At 49.0% G+C, this 20,228-nt stretch overlaps 1 protein-coding gene and 1 pseudogene across 2 annotated transcripts in view; both read left to right on the top strand.

The window, feature by feature from the left end:
• The window catches only part of SUN1 (Sad1 and UNC84 domain containing 1), a 422,747-nt gene that overhangs the window by 34,672 nt on the left and 367,847 nt on the right, over positions 1 to 20,228 (top strand). The gene's annotated exons all lie outside the window — the stretch shown is intronic.
• LOC144783958 (uncharacterized) lies at positions 5,792 to 7,796 on the top strand (annotated as a pseudogene).

The following is a 20,228-nucleotide window of genomic DNA, read 5'->3' on the forward strand; positions in this document are numbered from 1 at the left end:
CCAGACATTTCCATTGCCATACCCCAAGGCTACAAGATAACACTCTGTGACCGAACCAACACACGTGAAGGGGGAATCTGCCATCTCTACAGGGACGGTAAACAACGGTAACAACAAAACTTTATCTCCGCGGGGAATCACAACGTGGTCGTTATCACGACCGCGTTGTGATTCCGCATACCATTACTCCGCAAGTCGTAACAACGACTTGCGGGGAGTGGGGGAAGGTGTTGGATTTAAAATCCAACACCTTCCCTAGTGTTCGCACAGACTGGAGTTGGAATAGTAAATTCTACTATTCCAACTTACAGCGCCCCCCCCCCCCACCCCTTCCGCAAGTCGTTGACCGTGTTGTGATTCCCCGCGGAGATAAAGAATGCAGGATTTGATTGTATATTCCTACAGGGACACAATCCACTGCACAACATCCGCTGACAACCCAATGCCGATAGTGGAACACCTTAACTACCAACTCGATAAAAGCATCATCAGAGGCACCCTTGCCTACAGTCCACCCGGACCTCATCCCAACCTATGCAGTGCCATCCAGGTCCTCATCACCCTGCTCGCAATCAACTCTGAGCACTACATCTTCATAGGAGACCTCAACTTCCACCTCATTGACTAGGGGACACCAACACAAATGACATCATGGAGAACTTGAGCAACATCTGCCTCAAGCAGCTGGTCATCGACCCCACCCACATCGATAGACACACACTCAAGCCATCTTCACTTCTGGCGACAGAGTCCGATACACCACCACACAACTCACCTGGAGCACCCACCACTACATCCACTTCACCATTCTTGTACCCTCTCTCCCGAGCACCCCCCCGATTGACACGGGGGAATGACAAATATTATCTCAAGACTAGTGTAGCAACATCCTCCGCTCCCAGTACCCAGGCTTGACTCACTGCCCAGAACAAGCGGCAAACCGTATCTCCCAGTGGATCACAGAATGTGTCGATGTCATAGCTCCCCAAGGCCAAAAACCCAAGCAGAAGAGTCAGCAGGTTCCCTGAAGAACTGAGCTCTGCCAAATGCAACTGTAGTCAACTCAAAAGGGAGTGACACCTCAGCAAAAAAACATAGAAGACCGGACTGCCTTCAGGACCACCCTCAACTAACACCACAGCCTCCTGAAGGAGACCAAGAAAAATGCCCTAGCACATTGAGGCCAGCACAAACCACAGCAAAGAACTCTTCGCCATTGTCTAGGAATTCAACATTCACTGAGAATGACATTGCTCCCTCGCAGAAATTATGCAAAAGCCTTGCTGACTTTCCATGACAAGCTCTCGATCATCTATGAAAACTTCAAACCCCAACCATCCGCCACCTACAGCATTAACTTGCTCCCACCCACGAACTCAAACCCTGAAAAACTACTCACCCTCTGGGATCCCCTCACCACACAACACACAATCTCCATCATGAACTCTGTGCACTCAGTAGCACCCATGGTCACCTACCCCCACCATGTGTTCAACCTCTAATGCAAGACAATCTTCGAGCTCAGGACAGTCCTAAACTCCTCCCATCACCACTGCATCCTTCCCCGGGGACTGTGAACATGCTTAAGTGAGGCCCCTCCTGGAGAAACCCTCAGCCGACCCAGCCAAACTAAAGAACTACCGGCCCATCTCCTTGCCCCCCTTTCCAGCGAAAGTCTTGAAGAAAACGATAAACCAGCAACTCGCCCAATACCTAGTAGACCACAACCTTCTGGACCCCTTCCAATCAGGATTCCTAGCTAACCACAGCACTGAGACAGCCCTGATCGCAGCCACCGAGGACGACATAGCCCTCCTGGACTGCGGGGAAACAGCAGCCCTCTTCCTAGCGCGGTCTGCTGCATTCAGCACAGTCTCCCACAATATTCTGATGAACAGTCTACACCACATCGGGATCCAAGGAAACACCCTCAAATTGATGGCCTCGTACCTCACAGTCAGAACCCAAAGGATACGCCTCTTAACATTCACCTCAGAACCCAAGAGGATCATCCCTCAGTCCGACCCTTTTCAACGCCAACATGACCCCCCCTGGCTGATATAGTCTGATCACACAGATTCAGCATCATCTTCTGCGCTGTCAATTTACAGCCTATCCTCTCGCTGTCCGAGGACCCCTCCCCCACCAAAGCCAACTTCTAAAGATGTATGATGAATGTCGCAGACTTAATGAACGATAACTGTCTCAAGCTCAACACAGACAAGACGGAAGTCCTCCTCTTTGAAAATAACCCCTCACCTTGGAATGACACATTGTATCCAGATATACTCTGCACCTTCCCACCCCCGCCCCAACGGACCACACCCCCAACCTCCGCATCATCCTGGATAGCAAGCCATCTATGAAGAAATAAGTCCATGCAGTATCTTCGCCTGCTTCCATACACTTTACATGCTCCGCAAGATCTTCAGGTGGCTCCCGACCAGCAGCAAAAGGACCTTCACTCAAGCCCTTGTCACCAGCAGACTGGACTATGGAAACGTACTCTAAGTAGGAATCAGGGCACAACTCCTTAAAAAAAAAAAACTCCAGACAATACAGAGCACAGCGGCATGACTCATACTCGACCTCCCCAAAGGGACCCACTTCACACCCCATCCCAAGAACCTATACTGACTCCTGATTCAGGAGAGGTGCCAGTTCTAGATGGTGAACCACGCCTACAAAGCCTGCAGAACGAAGGACCGGCATACATCACCTGACCTTCCACCAATCGACTCTGCACCTCTGATCATCATCCCTCTGCCTCGCAGACACACCACGCATCCGCTGAGCCAATAGTGGAGGACGCTCCTTCTCACACTTGGCAGACAAGGCCTGGTACAACTTCCCCCTGCAACCAAGTACTGCTCTATCACTCCAGCAATCTAGAAGAGCGGTAAAGATCTGGATGTTCGAATAATTTAACCCCTATTCTGCAGGGTTTCGCTCCCCCCCCCCCCTGGAATTTCACTCTAGTTGCGCCTCTGAGCAGACCTATCCATAAATTCAGAGCAGCAAGGAGTTTTGGAGGGGCCGGAATCACACTGCCATTATTGACACAGTGTCCAATCAGGCTCAGTGGAGTCAATAGCACTGTAGGTGTGTGAGAAGAGCCTGCTACCAGCTACATCTTGTGACTTGAGGGGAATCGAAGTGACATGCAAGTACATCAGAGTATGCCAACACTTGTTTGGAGCTTGGTTGTAGGGAAGAGGTGGTGACAGACACTGAGGCAGAGAGGGTGGGAATCAAGGTTTTGTAATGCGAGGCCAGCGAATGTAACCTAAAAACAAAAGTATTGAATGCAGTTGACTATTGGAATGGGTGGTTGCCAGTAGAAGACTGGATTCAGAGAGTAAAGGCAAATAAGGAATAAATGAAGCCCGTTCCTCCATTATCAAATGATAATCAGGTTCACTACTTTAACCCCTTCCGTGCTACGCCGACGGGAGCACTCCCTTCCCCGTGCTGCCGACGGCCAATGGCAGACGCAGCCCCGCCCACCCTTTAGAACGCCCGCTAAAGCGTTAAAGCAAGAATATTTTCTCAAGCTTCATTGTGCATAAGTGCTTGTGTGTCACTGTGCGTGATTTTGCATGCATGAGTGTTGTCTGCAGTGTTCAGCATAGCAAATGTTTAGCTTCCATCCTGAAAAGCCTTGTATTACCACAGTCGGGTGTGAAGCGTATGTAAAAGGGTTCGCTAATAGAAAGTACTAGGCCACTCTTTCTCTCCCCAGTGCAGATATGCTTTTTCTGCAGTGTCTCAACACAACTGTATTTTGTTTTTAAGAGGCCATTTTCTCTATGGTTAATGGAGTGGCTCTGGGAGAGGCAGAGGTGGGCAAACCAACTAATAAACCAGGATTGCAAGTCCGAGTTGAATCAAGTGTCCGGCTTGGCTTGAAAAGCCCTTACATAAATCCCTTACATAAATCGAGCCCTGAAAACATTAAAATTGAAATAAAAATTGTATTCTTTAACATGTGGAAGCATTGTACCTTGGTACATAAGATGATATCATAGCATTCAGAGGAGTTTATTAAAAGTGATAGTAAAGTTAGAAACTTTTGAGCTCCCACCATGACCACAATGCCACTAGTGAACTAAGAAGCAAGTTAGTTCTCACTTGTACATATATATAAAGCCTATTTTGTTGTATGAATGAAGCAACATTCTAGTGCTTTAAATCTAACGCAAGGTTTGACTGTACAGCATACATCCTGAACTTGTGTATGTGAATATATACGATCATATCATTATATATCATTATCATTATGTACATTTGCACACCAGGAAAATCTCAATATTAAATATGTGCTCCTGAACACGCCCCTAAGCACTGCCCTTTAGCCCCCCCCCCCCCCCAAACCCACCCCTAGTCCACAAATCAATTTGGTGAGCACCTGCTCTTATTTTTTTTCCATTTTAAAGCATTGCCTTCGAAGCCAACAAAGCAAATAACAGTCCTCTGTATTCACACAGTCCAGTTATCGTTCCAAACCAACAGCTTCGTTCTGTTGCTGCCAGCGAGGGGCAGCGTGATATATAAAGTAGCATGGCACAGTGTGTTCGTCGAAGCACGTTTTATAGCGCCCAAATGAATTCCTCCCCATTCTTCAGCTCCTCTGGCCTCGAATTAGCCTCATGAACTCCTCTGCGAGGGTCCCCCGGTCCTGTCTTTGAGCCAGGTTTCCCTGCTTGGTGTGAATGGCTCCTTGCCTCTTGGATACCTAAGGAGCAGCGCACTGAACCCGTATCGCATTCTGTGTCCTTGGGTTATGGTAATAGAGGGGACCTATACGTATTTTTGTGGACCATAGACTTCATATGGCCCGAAGCACTGCGTAGGTATGGTTTCTCCCTAGAAGTCGCTCGCCATTGGACATGACCACTCATGTGAATGAAGTCTGCATTTTGGGATACCAAGGTGAACTACTGGGGAATATTTTATAAAGCACGGTGGGCTATAAATGCTGCTGATGCAAGATTTGAAATGGCATCGCTTTAAATAGGTTAGTCGATACTGTAATGTATATTACACCGTTTCCAAGTCTGTGTGTTTTTTCATTAACACCCTTTCCGAGTCTCTTTTTGAGGTCTCGCCTAGGCAGCACACATGCGGTGCTCCAGGAGTTCCTTTAGCCATTGGTCTTCACTGTTCAAGCACTGCACTCGTGCTTGTGGCGGCATCCACCTTGCGGGAGCGAGCAGCAGGGCACCACAAGCACGAGTGCAGTGCTTGAAAAGTGAAGACTGTGTGCACACGCACCCACCACTCCCGAAAACAGCTGCTGCTTGTTAATTAGTGCACGCGCGCACCACTCGGGTGTTTTTTAATTTTTTTTATTTCTTTAGTGTGCCGGGTGCGGCATGTGACTAGCGCTTGTTCTTTCTGTGTTAGCCTATTCCTTCGATTACCTCTTGCCACTGTTTTTTTCCAGCCATTCCTTCCTTTGTTTACGTCCATACATTTTCATGTGCCTGCAACTTTCTTTCTCCTGGTTAAAGCTTTTGTTGCTGTTTGCTTTTTTCTTTGAGCTTGGGAGGGCGGGTAGAGCAGTTACTATGCCAAATCCCACACTGCTTCCAGCTGCCTGACCTCTGCTCGTTGGTCGCTGTGTTTACAACTACGACACCCGTGACTAGGAACACATGCCTTTACAGCAAACTCATTAGCTGGGATGGGGATCCTATGTCGTCACCAGATTCCCATCATGCCCCGGGCTGTATCGCAGGCTCACTCCAAACTCCAAAGGCTTCGGGTGCAGACAAGCAAGACAAGCAAGATGGCGGGCTCCTCTGATCCCCTGGAGGAAATGCTCTTCGAGGTGGACGAAAAAAACAGTCAGCGACTTAGTGGGTTCTCTCGAATCGCAGCTGACTGGACACAGGCCTGGTGAAGCGGGGGGTGGAACTTAGGCTTCTCGGGGGCTGAGCAGTGCTCCGCAGCAGCACAGAACTGGTTGCTCCGTGTTCAGTAGAGGAGCGACTATGAGCTGCTGCAAAAGCCAGCTTCGGTCTACTGTCAGTGCTCAGCCTGTTGCAGGTGCGCATGTAAACAGTCAGCAGCAGCCGTCACATGGGGCACCCCATGTCACAACATCGATGGCTCCCCATGCCAGTCTGTCCCAACCACAACGCTAAGAAGTTCCAAATCACCAGCAGCCACTTTGCCACCGGTGAGCCCTTCTGCCCCTGCAATTAAGACTAACTCTGTGCCCCTAGCTTCTTTATCTACACCTATCAGGAGCCTTACGCTGCCTGCTGCTAACACGGTACAAAAGGGGGTGGTGATGGACGGAGCATCTGAACCAATCAAACACTCGCACCCAGTCAAAAGATCTGGGATTGATCCATCACCGTTCTTTAGCCCACTATGCCACCCCAGTTCAGACATGGCTATATGCAAATCAGTCTGACCCTGTGCCTCATGGGAACAGTCCAGCCCGAACTGCCAAGCCATGCCTTCCCTGGACCGGAAACAAGCTTCCGAGGACCGGTTTCTGGCATTCCAGCCGTCTTCAGCCCGGCTTGCTTGAATCCAGTGGCAAAGTGAGCAAGCGGTACAAAAGGGGGTGGTGATGGACGGAGCGACCCTTCCTAAAGAACGGTGATGGATTAAACCCAGATATTTTGACTGGATGTGAGTGTTTGATTGGTTCAGATGCTCCGTCCATCACCACCCCCTTTTGTACCGTTTTGGCCGCCATAAGTGTGGCAGGGTATGCTCAGACGTGAGTCCCTTGCTCACTTTGCCACTGGATTCAAGCAAGCCGGGCTGAAGAAGGCTGTAATGCCAGAAACCGGTCCTCGGAAGCTTGTTTCCGGTCCAGGAAAGGCTTGGCTTAGCAGTTCGGGCTGGACTGTTCCCATGAGGCACAGGGTCAGACTGATTTGCATATAGCCATGTCTGAACTGGGGTGGCAGAGTGGGCTAAAGAACGGTGATGGATTAAACCCAGATCTTTTGACTGGGTGTGAGTGTTTGATTGGTTCAGGTGCTCCGTCCATCACCACCCCCTTTTGTACCGCCTGCTGCTAACGGTCACTTCCACCAGCTTACTCAGCACAGCTCCGCGTCGCATACATATCCTGCAGGGGCAGTCGGCAGTGCAAGCAGCAGTAGTTCAAACATGACTATTCTATGCAGTCCCAAAAGTGAATCCCCTGCCGCTCATCAAAGTCCGCTTCAAAACAACTTGGTGTATGGCGCCAACCAGACCTCTGTCCATTTTCAAAGACCTCAAGCTCACATAGTAGCCATTACACGAAATGGGCATTGTAGCTCAGTTGACCCTGAATTTATGCAGAATGTGGACCGTGCAAGGCGCACTTATGCACCAACATCAGTAACACACGTTGTCAACAACCAAAATCCATCTATAACTCACTGTAAACTTCACTTGCAAATGCAGCCTAAAACATCAGTAGTGCAACTTCATCATGCTGCAGCAGCTTCGCCTTGCAAACCATCAAAGTCTCTCACAATGATGATACCTCCAACAAGCATAATGCACAATACTCCATGTTCTGCCTCTAGTGTCCAAAGACGACACCCTGCGCACCAATATTACACCGTCACCCTTTGAGTTGGGTGTTCCATATTCCTGCTGCAGGTGGCATGCAGCAGAGCACTGTTGCACATGTCATGTCCAACCCATCACTGTCGCCATCACTGAGGCATGTGATGGCGACTACTCCGAGAATAATTGCCCCACAGCTCATTGTGCGGCCCCCTCAACAAAGCACAATCCAGTTGCCTCCAGGTCTTTCTATGTCACCTGGTAAGTGAAATTGTAATCATTGTAGCCTTCTTAAGTTTTTAATTTGGACAAACCATTCACTATTCCATATTTGTAGTGCTTATACCTAAAAATGAATCCTAGTTATGAGAGAGAACTTTCTAGACTTTTCACATATTGTGAAACTAAGCATAGATACGAATAGATTAATTCCACAGTGATTTCTGACATGGTGAGATCCTAAAGAAAAGCAAAAAAATCAACTAAAGGATTAAGTATAGTTGTTTTGTTTTAGTTTCATGTAAAAATATCTGTTGGACTTGTAATTTTGTTTTGATGGACTCAACAGAGTTCCAAACCATGTATTTTTTAATTGAAACATAACACGCTCATTGTGAGATCGCCTCAACATAGCACAAGTCAGTTGTCTCCTGGTCTTACAATTATACCACATGGTAGAGAAAATTGTATTCCTTGGAGCCTTCTTGCCTTTTCAATTTGGACACACCATTCTGCATTCCAGGAATTCAGAATGGTGTGTGATACCACCCCATTGGTTAAAACAATAGTGAAGATAAGATCAACTATGGAGGACTGGGAAATCAGTCTACAAAATATGTGACTACATTTCCTTTCCTATATTTCACACCTACACTGACTGGTGATCACAATATGAGATGGAGAGAGGGTGATTGTATTTAGGGAATTTACCTCGTTCTATCATTTAAAAAAAAAAAAAACTTAACTTAACTGAGGGACGCCTTACCATAAATATCAGGGCCATGCTTCAGTGCTGCATTCAGGGGTGTCCCCTCAAGGGGAAAGGAGGAGGAGCCAGGATCCAATTTGTTCTGCTCGGAGCCTCTGTTCCGCTGAAACCCCGCTTTCATCAACTAAGTGAGGCGCTTAATTCCCCACCTAAACAACTGTTTCAACCATCTCCGGACATCGGATGGTCGGTAGCGTCTGACGTCCAACCGGTCGTAGCAACACAAGGTTACTGGCGCAAATCTCACCCGGCGTTTTAACCTCAAGATGGCGCCTGAGAAGGAACGGACCTGCTTTTTGAATGACTCTAAGCAGATCCATGGGAACTTTTACCGGACCACCTACCCCCTACCCCTCCCCGCTCTACTCCTCTCCACTTTCCTGCTACTGACCTCTGCCCTCACCTGTCCTGGCCCTAGTCCCCACCCTGTTTACCTGTGAATTTTCCCTCGTCATTTGAGATCTTGCTATTTTGTCTGATGCCTGATGGAGCTACCTGGTTTAGCTATACGGGTGACAGGTCGGGGATTCCCTCCTTGGACGTCACCTAATGTGTGTGTGTGTTGTACTTGTAATGTGTTGTACTTGTAAAGCGCACGGCTGCCTCCGCAACGGGGCGTCCCGGCGCTGTACTCATACAGCTGGGAACCCTTCCTGGTTTTTCCCTGTGAAATGTCCACTCCTGGGCACACCCAAGGTGAAGCCAGGCATCCCAGCACTGTTGGGGCCGTTGTGGAGATTAAAGCTATTGCCCAGAGTTGCAGGGTGGGACCCATGATTAGAATAGGCACCGAAGCGAGAATCGTCAGGTCCGAGGAAATTAAGCCCAAGTCCTGCCGAGGCGGGAATTGAACCCTGGTCCCGGGCCAGACCTCTGCATCAGGGTCTGCCGCTCTAACCATTGAGCCACACTTCTCCACCTACCTAGTCGGTCTTTAGCCAGACTTCCTTTTCTCTCCTGTCGTCTCTTCCCGCATCCTCCCTCTATTTATGTCTCTCCTTCTCTCCTCTCCCATTGTATTGAGACTGAACTATTTTGTCTGATGCCCGAAGGAGCTACCTGGTTTAGCTATAGGGGAGATGGGCCGTTGACTCCCTCCTTGGTCGTCACCTACCCAGTCGGCCTTTAGACAGATTTCATTTCGTCTCTCCTTGTTGTCTCTTCCCCTATCCTCCCTTTCTCACCTTCCCTGTCGCCTCCCCTCTACGCTCCCTTTATTTTGCCCTCCATGTTCTGTAAATGTTTCCCATTGAGACCTAGCTATTTGGCCAAAGCCGGGTGGAGCTCCCTGATCGGTAAAGAGGAGATAGATTTTGGGACTTCCCCCCTCGACCGTCACTTACCCAGCCAGACTTTGGGCAGACTTTCCTTCGTCTTTCTGCCGTATCTCCCTCCCACCCCTTTACCCTTACCCCCTTCCCCTCTATACTTCACTTATCTCGTGTTCTATGCTCTTGTAATTGTTTGTCTAGCAACTGATGTAAATTGGAACTGATGTAATCTTGTAATTTTGTGGAACCTCATGTAAAGCGCTCTGACACCTCCGGGTCTAGCCAGTGCTATATAAAACTCCTAAGATAAAAAATAAATAAAATCTTATCTTGTCACATTTGCTCCGCTTTCAGAGACGGTGGTCAAGTCTGTTACAGTTAGGTCGAAGAGATTTTTCAAGATGGTAGTCTTGCAGGACATTTTCTGGATTTTTCGAGCCCTGGACCTATCCATCAGTGAACAAAGTCCCAAGAAGACAAAGATTATATAGTACCAGCTCTCTCTCTTGAAAATAGTGAATCCTTACCTCCATTGACTGTTTTCAAAAGTGCTGTCCAAGCTCTACCGCTCTCTCTCGTCTTTTGTGACATCTATTGTTGTGGACTTTGCTTGTGAAGGGGGACAGGAGATGTGCGCGCGCCGGGACAGGCGATGTGCATGCGGCGTTCCGGCACAGTGTGCGCATGGCACGCTTTCACTTCCCCTCCCTCCCTCGGTGTTTCAGCACATCATGCGCATGGCGCGTTTTCACTTGCCATCCCTCCCCCCCCCCCCCCCCCCCCCCCCCCGTCTGCTCCAGATCATCTCGGAAGCTCCTGGGGACCCTGCACGGCGTCAGCAGTCTCGGAGTCCACTTGTTCCTTTATTGCGATTGGAACTTATTGGCTTCTTTGTTTGTAGAAAAAAAGATAAATACATTTACAAAAAAGAATACTAGTTTCTTGTCCTAGTTCATCGTATTGAGCATGTGAAAATAACAGGTATAACCAAACCCTTCACCTCCGTGTTGCAAATGTACTTAATTTTACATGATTATACATGTTTTACCAGTTGAAATATTTTAGGTCCTAGTATGGTACATATTGCAATCATTAGCTGTGTTCCATTTCTATTGCCCCAAGTGTGCATAACTGGTGTTATTAAAGTCTCTTTTAATACGTCTTTGTGTAATAGTGTATGCACTTTATCCGTGGTGGGGACACTAATTTCCCCCTTTATCATCAGGTTTTATAGTATCTTTTTTCCATTTTACAGTAATAGTGTGTTTTGTTTCTGACAGTACTCCATTCTCCTCGTTATTGTGAGCGTGTGTCAGCCCCTCTCAAAACATCTTTTCAACCTAATTCAGCAATTCACATGGCTCCTGCTGAGAGATACGGTTGGTTGAACTGCTCAGCGATTTCACATTCTTAGCCTGTAGCTGATTGGCTCAGCAATAGAAACCTGGTATTTAAATCTCTCCTTCGTGTCGGCGGTCTGAATTGTTTTTTGCCATACTTTGATTCTGTATTATGTCTTCTCTTTTCTCCAACCCCTTTTACGATCTCTCAGTGGTGAAGCCCTCCATAACATTTTTTTATTCTGGTCTCTTAATTCTTGATGCTGGTGAATTCCTCTTTTACCATTTTTGGTTCTGGTGTATTGCACTTGGCTGACCGATTGAGGATTGATTTGGCCAATTATAAGCATATCCCTATGCACAAGTGTATCCTGTCGCTAGGAAACTGTGAAGAAAAGGTTACTACTGAGAAACCTACTGATTGAGCATATATGTTTAGATGTTTACAAAAAACATAATGAGCGCAAGTAGAAAAAAAAGCTCAGGAAGATGATGTTTCAAAAACAGTCAGGCTACAATCAAAGAGCTAACAGACATTTTGTGATTATGAAGAGGGAGAAAAGGAAGGCATTTGTGAGAGTGCCATCTTTCTTGCATTGTATGCCCCTACTTTTTGCTGAATTGCTGATGTGCTTTGAGTGTGCCCTGGGCTCCTGCCAATCAGGTGCCCAGGGCCTGTGTTCCTTCCCTAAAACTGTGTTGAAACTAAAACCCAATTGGCATCTCTAGCCACATGTCAGTTCCTGCTAAATGGTACCCTAGGTACCCAGGGCATTGTGACCAGAAAAGACCCCTAAGGGCTGCAGCACTTATTGTGCCACCCTTGGGGGCCCTGTACCTTGGCGCACACACACTGCCTTTGCAGACTGAGTGTCCTGGTGCAGAACTAAACAAAGAGTCGACTTGGCACACATCCCCGTGTGCCATGCCCACAAACACACTGGCCTGGAATACATCAGTCACCCCTCTAGTCAAGTCAAGTCATAACATTTATATAGCGCACTACATACCCAGAGGGTTTCAAGGCGCTTAGGAAGGGGAGGTGGATTATTTGTCAAATATCCACGTTTTAAGCTGCTTTCTGAACGCTAGGTGATTCTGGGTGAGGCGAAGGTAAGCGGGGAGTGAGTTCCATGTTTTGGCAGCCAGGTATGAGAAGGATCTGCCTCCCATGGTGGTCTTGTTGATGCGAGGTACAGTGGCGAAGGCTTGGCTGGAAGAGCGAAGTTGGCGGGAGGGGGTGTAGAAGGACAGTCGAGAGTTGAGGCAATCTGGTCCGATGTCGTAGAGTGATTTGTGTGCGTGGGTAAGCAGTCGGAAAGTAATCCTCTTATTGACGGGTAGCCAGTGGAGGTCTTTAAGGTGACCAGAGATGTGTTCGTTGCGTGGGATGTCTAATATGAGCCTGGCTGAGGCGTTTTGGATTCGTTGTAGTTTCTTCTGGAGTTTAGCGGTGGTACCTGCGTAGAGGGTGTTTCCGTAGTCCAGTCGGCTCGTGACTAGAGCGTGGGTGACTGTTTTCCTTGTTTCGGAGGGGATCCAGCGAAATGTTTTTCTGAGCATGCGAAGAATGTTAAAGCAGGAAGAGGATACGGCGCTGACTTGTCTGTTCATAGAGAGTGAAGAATCCAGGATGACGCCAAGGTTCCGTGCGTGGTCTGTCGGGATTGGTGCATTTCCGAGTGCTTCTGGCCACCAGGAGTCGTCCCATGCAGAGGGGGATTTACCTAAGATGAGGACTTCTGTTTTGTCTGAGTTCAGTTTCAGACGGCTTTGTTTCATCCATTCGGCGACTTCTTTCATTCCTTCGTGTAGGTTAGTTTTGGCGGTGCTGGGGTCCTTGGTGAGAGATAGGATCAGTTGAGTGTCATCCGCGTAAGAGATGATGTTGAGGTTGTGTTGGCGGGCGATGGCCGCGAGGGGGCTCATGTATACGTTGAAGAGGGTGGGACTGAGTGAGGATCCTTGTGGTACGCCGCAGATGATTTCAGAGGCCTCGGACTTGAATGGTGGGAGGCGGACTCTCTGGGTTCTTCCGGTGAGGAACGAGGTGATCCATTCCAGTGCCTTTCCTTGGATTCCGATGTTTCTGAGGCGTTGTAAAAGGGTGTTGTGGCAGACTGTGTCGAAGGCTGCAGAGAGGTCGAGGAGGATGAGGGCGACTGTGTCTCCATTGTCCAGTAGAGTTCGAATGTCGTCTGTTGCTGCGATGAGTGTGGTCTCAGTGCTGTGTTTGGCTCGGAAGCCAGATTGTGAGGGGTCGAGTGATTTGTTGGCTTCGAGGAAGGCGGCGAGCTGGTTGTTGACAGCTTTCTCGATGACTTTGGCCGGGAATGGAAGAAGCGAGATGGGGCGGTAGTTTTTGAGTTCGGTGGGGTCTGCTGTTGGTTTTTTCAGAAGGGCGGTGAGTTCAGCGTGTTTCCATTCTTCTGGGAAGGTAGCGGAGTTGAAGGAGCAGTTGATGACGTCTCGGAGGTGCGGAGCTATGACGGAGTCTGCTTTGTTGAAGATGTGGTGGGGGCATGGGTCTGTGGGGGATCCAGAGTGGATGGAGTTCATCAGGCGGATGGTGTCCTCAGTGGAGATTGGGTTCCAGGCGTTAAGGGTGTTAACGGGGGGAAGATGGTCAGCTGATGGTAGGGTGGGTTGCCTTCCTGGTTGGTTGTCAAAGCTGTTGTGGATGTCAGCAATCTTGTTGTGGAAAAAAGAGGCTAGGGAATCGCAGAGGGTTTGAGAGGGGGTGATGTCGTTGGAGTTGGCCGAGGGGTTGGAAAATTCCTTGACGATGTTGAAAAGTTCCTTGCTGTTGTGGGCGTTGTTGTCAAGTCGATCTTTGAATGCTGTTTTCTTGGCTTTTCGGATCAGTTGGTGGTGAGTACGGATGGCGCTTTTGAAGGCGTCCTTGTTGCTGGTGGATGGGTCTTTTTTCCAGGCCTTTTCAAGGGAGCGGCACAGTTTCTTGGATTTCTTGAGGTTGTCGTTGAACCATGAGGCCTTCTTGAAGCCAAGTTTGTGTTGACGTTTTTTCAGTGGTGCTAAGGTGTCGGCGGTGTTGGATAACCAAAGGGTGAGGTTGGAGGCGGCTTCGTTGGCGTTAGAAGAGAGGGCTGGGGAGGTTTGAAGGAGTGATGTGGAGATGGTTGGGGGTGGTTGATGGGTTTCGGCTTGTTGTAGGTGAAGTGAACGCAGCTGTGGTCAGTCCAGAGGAGATCCGTAGTGTGGCTGAAGGAGACATGGTTGCTGGAGGTGAAGATGGGGTCGAGAGTGTGACCTGCGATGTGGGTGGGGGAGGTGACCAGTTGTTTAAGTCCGAGGTTGGCGAGGTTGTCCAAGAGGGTGGCGGTGTTGCGGTCGTTGATCTTTTCAAGGTGGAAGTTGAGGTCTCCCAGAAGGATGTAGTCTTTGGAGGGGAGCGCGTGTGGGGTGATGAAGTCCGTGATGTCTTCACTGAATTTTGCGCGTGGTCCTGGTGGTCTGTAGAGGAGGGTGCCTCTGAGTGTGGTCTTGGTGTCGATGTGGATCTGGAAGTGAAGGTGTTCGGAGTTGGCGAGGTTGGCATCGGAGCTGGTTGAGATGCGGATTGTTTTCTTATGGACGATAGCGATTCCACCTCCTGTATGGTCGGTGCGGTCCTTGCGTGTGATCTTATAGTCATCAGGGATAGCGATGTCGATGTCAGGGGCGGAGGAAGCGTTCATCCATGTTTCCGTTAGGAAGGCGACGTCAGGAGAGATGGTGTCTAGTATGTTCCAAAGGTCAATGGCGTGCCTGTGGACCGAGCGGGTGTTGAGAAGGATGCATTCTAGGTGGTTGGGGTTGGGAATCTGTGGTGTGGTCGTAGCGGAGATGTTGTCGGTGCCGCTAAATTTGCAGGAGTAGCAAGAGAAAGGTCCATGGGTGCGTCCAGGAGCGGCTTGGACGCAGTTGGGGGCGCGACCGGGGTTAAGGGCTAGGAGGGTGGCGGCATCGTAGGTAACGCGGGGGGGCTGGGCAGCGCGAGGGGCAGGGGGTATGGCGCTGGGCGCGGTCCAGGCGCGGACGGGCGTAGACGGGCTTACCTTTGGCGCACCTTCGGCGTGTCCGAAGCGCGTGGCCGCTGCGCGTGGAGGCATTGGCCATAAATGGATGGTGGAGGGGGCGGAGCGTGGGAGGGTCAGCAGCTGGGAGGCGGTAGCGGGGGGGAGGGGCAGGGAAAACAACAACAGCAAACAAGATGGAGGTCAGAGGGGAGGCGAGGCAGGGGCAGTAGGTCGCCAGCGAAAATTAATCCAATAATGCACGTTGCTGCCAGGTGGGCCAATACAGTTTAAATGCAGTGCAGGGCGGGCGGCGCTATAGTCACAAGCGCTGAGAGCTATGAGATTAACAAAAACAAACACTGCGCAAATTGGTGAAATGCAGGCGATCAGATTTAAAACACGGCGCAAATTAGTCTAATGCAGGCGATACCGTGAAGTTGATTCAGCAGTGCGATCCCCAGGAAGATAGCAGCAGTATAGGGAGAGGAGCAAGGAGGGAGCAACCGGTCAGGATCGAGTCCGGGCGGTCACCTGGGTGCCCTATGCCAGTGGCGTGGGCACAGGTGTATGAGCCCTGTGCCCCTACAGTACCCAGGGCCATTTCTGGGCACTGTAAGTGCAGTGATGCCATTAAGAGTATATGGTGCTGGAAGGTTGTCATTATGAACTTCACAGCACCATAATGGCTACACTGAAGACTGACAATTTTGATATCAAACTTCTCAGCACATTAAACCCACACTGATGCCAGTGTGGGATTTAATGTAAAATGCACTACAGAGGGCATCTCAGAGATGGCCCCTGAAACCTAACCTACAATCCACGTCTTGCCTGAGAGGCTGCCTAGGCTGCCACACAGCAGACATGTTGCTGGGCCCCTGGGTGGCGAGCCCCTGCTCTCCTGGGCCTGCAACAATGCACATCCTGGGCGAGGTGCTAGGTCTCCTCCCCCAGGATGGGATGGGGCAAGCTTCAAAGGCCTGCCACCTTTGTGAGCTTATCCAGGACACTTGCTGTACTCAGCAACTGGCCACCACTGGTTCTGACCCCCACTCTGGCAGGAAGACTGGCGGGAAACCCTACGTGAGGAAAGGGGGTGTGCCAGCCTGTGCCAACTCCACCCCTCAGTTGGGAGAGGCGAGGTGAAGCACAACTCCGGGCTCCGCCCATCTTGAGGATGGGGAGCCCTGCCCAATCAGAGATAGGCTCCTGCCCCCCTCCCACAGGAGAGGAGCAGGATAGGGGGTGTACTTACCCCAGGAGAGGGACCTATTGATCCCTGCCCGTCCCCTACCCGTAATGCCCCTAAATGTAGTATTTAGGGGCAACCTGAACCTTCCTTCCTCAGATCCCGATTTCGAAACAAGAAAGCAGACCAAGAAGACGACCTGCTGTGCAGCTGCTAACAAGACGACGACACCAATTGACTTGCACCCAGCCCTACAGGCCTGTTGATCCTTGAACCTGCTCCTGCTAAATCCCGGCGCACCTGCGGACAGCAACCTCGAGAACCCCGGAGGACCTGCCTACCATGACCCTCTTAGAGACTGGGACTCCCATGAGCAGTGGTTCTGCTCAAACCGCAATACCCCTGGTGCCAGCCAGGAACCGCGAATCCAGCACACTCTGCACCCGCCGGGCCTGTGCCTGAGTGGACAAAGACCCTGAGGATGTCCCCTCTGCAATTCTGACCTGGAATCCAGTGCCCAAGTACCCTCCTCGATGACCCAGATGACGCCTGCAGACTCAGAACAAGGGACCCCTCCAACCTCGACCAGCAGAGGGTAAGATTTCCCGACGTCAAAAGACACCCTGGCGCCCCCTGTACCCAACTCTGGGGTGCCTACCTATCCTCCAAGATCCCAACTTACCTCTCGAAGTGTTGGTCACTCCTGAAAAATCTCCGTCCCCGAGCCTGCAGCCTTTGTTCACTTTCAAACATCTCTATTGAATAACATTGAACGCCGACTGCTTCAAAGGCACCCTGCACTCAGCCGCCCGAGTGCCCCTGGCAGTGCAACCTTGGTCCTAACCTACTTACCCGTTTGCCCTGAGCAAGTGACCAGGAGCCCAGCTCCCACAGCCGCGTGGCCTGCTTGACAGCAGCCACCAACCGAAGGTCCCCTGCCTCTCATTGGATAACATTGGGCCTAACTACCTTTGCACCCGGCTGCCCCTGTGCCGCTGAGGGTGTACCAACTGTACCTACCTGATCCTGGGAGACCCCTGAGTCTATGCTCAGAACCATAACTCTGCCAGTCGAGTACTTACCTAAAAGCCGATAACTCACTTTTCTTCCATAGGCTAACATTGACTGGTTTCACTTTCAGTGCACTAGGTCTCACATTTGAGAGAGTTTGAGCTATTGGCATTGTAGATGACCATGCCATTTATTTATGTGTTTTGAAAACTTGCAAGCGGTGCGTAAACATACCTATTGTACTTGTATTCCTTGCTTGCTAGAAGCAAGGCTGGCTGTAAGAGGCGCAATTACTGCCAGCCTTGCTTCTCGTAAGCAACGACTATAAGTACAAAGTGTCTATGCATTGCGTGCGGGTTTTCGAAACACATAAATAAAAGGCATTGTCATTTACAATGCCAATAGCTTAAACTCTTGAAAATGCGAGACCTATTGCATTGCAAATGCTTGTTTTAAAAACCGCCTCTTCCACCAAGATTTTCTCATGCCCTCAGCTCTGTTCCTCATCTGGCAATCATTAGGTGCTAATGGAGACTTAACTGGCTTGGGAAATTTGTTTGGCATTTTTCTCTCCTCCAAACCCACTGGCTTGAAAATATTTGTTCTTTACATCTGCTGCTGCTAAAAAGAACAAAAACAAGCATTTGTAATGCAATACCGAAAGCATTACTGAAAGCTTGAGCCACTGGCATTGCAGAAAACAATGCAGAGCCAGTAGCTCAAACTTTCAGTAATGCGAGACCTATTGCAATGCAAATGCTTATTTTTCATTAGCACTGTTTCCGAGTCTTTTTTAGGTCTTGCCGAGACCTTTAGCCGTCGTGCAGCTCTTTTTCAAAGCACATACTAGTGCTTGTGGCGGCATACGCCTTGCGGGAGTGCGCAGCGGCGCGCCACAAGCACGAGTATGTGCTGTGAAAAAGCGCAGACTGCTCTCCCCAGCGCGCGGGCACCACTCGCGGGTGCACCCCTCCGCCTCTTTGTCCCGCTGCACCCGGAACGCTCTTTTAATTTTTTTTTTTTACTTTCAGCGCGAGGTGCGCGCTTGTTCTTTATTTATTAATCACACGCTTCACCCTTTCTCTTCTGCTTCTTCCCATCACAATCTGCTTTTTATATTTTCTCCTTCTTTCCTGCCCTTTCTACTTCCATTTTACTTCCGATTTTTTACCCTTTTTTTGCCCCTCTGACTCACACCCAATCTCCTGGCTTCTTTTCTGCCTTATTGTATCCTTTACGTCCTTTCACCTCAAACAAGTCTACCCTTCACTTCTACACTCGCGCCATTTCACCACTCATTCAGACTCAATTTCCCGTCTTTTTCCTTTCCTCTCATTTATTTTTTTCCTCACACTCCGTCCTATCTATATTTACCCATCTCCAGCCCTACTCTTCTCCATGTCCTCACTCACGTTGCCCCTACAAACTTTTCTTCACACGCACTCGGTTTTTCTGCCCATGTCTTACACGCTGCCTCCAGAGTCTCTTCACGTTGCTTGCAGCCTCACCTTCTTTCTTCACCCTTCCTTTTATTCTTCTCTCTCTTTTACACGCTCCTGCTTCTCTTTTCACCTTTCATCCCCCATCTCCATCCTAAGCTCCCTCCAAACTATCTGCCCGTATTTATTTTCTCTATCCCATTCTCTCTCTTCCTCGCAGTTTCCCCAGACTCCTCCTCTCTGTTTCATATTTCTCTCCCAGCACCTCCCTCCCTCTCGGGCGCGCACCTTCCATTCATCTCACCTTTCATTCTCTCTCTCAATCTTTGTCCCTCTTCCACTTTCTCACTGTCAGGTGCTCTCTGCTCATTCAATCCAGATGCAACGCCTCTTAACACCTCCCTAGACCGAGGTCGCAGCTCCATAGCCAGGAGCAGGTGGTTAAGGGTTGTGCGTCTAGTGCGGCCACGCACTAGATGCATGACCCCCCCCCTTTTTATTTTTAAATAAACAAAACGTTTTGGTGTTTTTTTGGGTCACACGTATTACCCTACTGAGGAATCCCTTTTCTGTCCTCTACCCAGAGCAGATTTGAGTTACTGGGCCCAGAAGGTACCAATCCAAGCCTTCTACTATGGATGCCCTTGGGTTTTACCCTACAAAGGATCCCAAAACTCAGCACCAGGTACTCCCTGTTAGCATTTTACTCTAAGGGTACGAAGTTAAAGACTCAAAGTCTTATTATGGAACGTGGTGTGGGGTAGGAATTCAGAACTCAATACATAGGGTGACCAGATCTTGAGGGCAGAAATAAAAGAAGGACTCAAGCCTTTAGTCTCACTTTTATATCTTGCCTTTCCCATTTTTTGGCGTAGCCTTGTAAATGTGTGCCTATACGTGTGTGTGTGTGTTTGTGTGTGTGTGTGTGTGTATGTATATATGTGTGTGTGTGTATATATATATATTCACTGAAAATGTTAGTTTCTATTTTTGAATGTGTGTGTCAAGGGTTATTTTATGCTGATAGGAGGTCTGCCACTTTGTCACAAGGATGTTGTCATCAGTGATGTTATTTGAGATGTCATCAGTGATGTCATGAGTGATGTCACTGACCATGTCATGAGTGATGTAATATGTGACGTCATCAGCAGTGCATTGCACGCGCAAGTTATAGTGAGTCCAACTAACTATAACGTGGGAATTTCACTGGTTTTATGCGAGTAAAATTTCCACCTAACTATAACTGGTGTGAAACCTATGGGTTTTTCAGTGAATTTAATAGGTTTTTTAAATGCTAATTCCTAACTATAACTGGTGTGAAACCTATGGTTTTTTCAGTGAATATATATATATATATATATATATATATATATATATATATATATATATATATATATATATATATATATATATATATATATAACATTTCTATGGCAAAATGAAA

The sequence above is a fragment of the Lissotriton helveticus genome, chromosome 10 (assembly GCF_964261635.1).
Source record: "Lissotriton helveticus chromosome 10, aLisHel1.1, whole genome shotgun sequence".
NCBI lineage: Eukaryota > Metazoa > Chordata > Amphibia > Caudata > Salamandridae > Lissotriton > Lissotriton helveticus.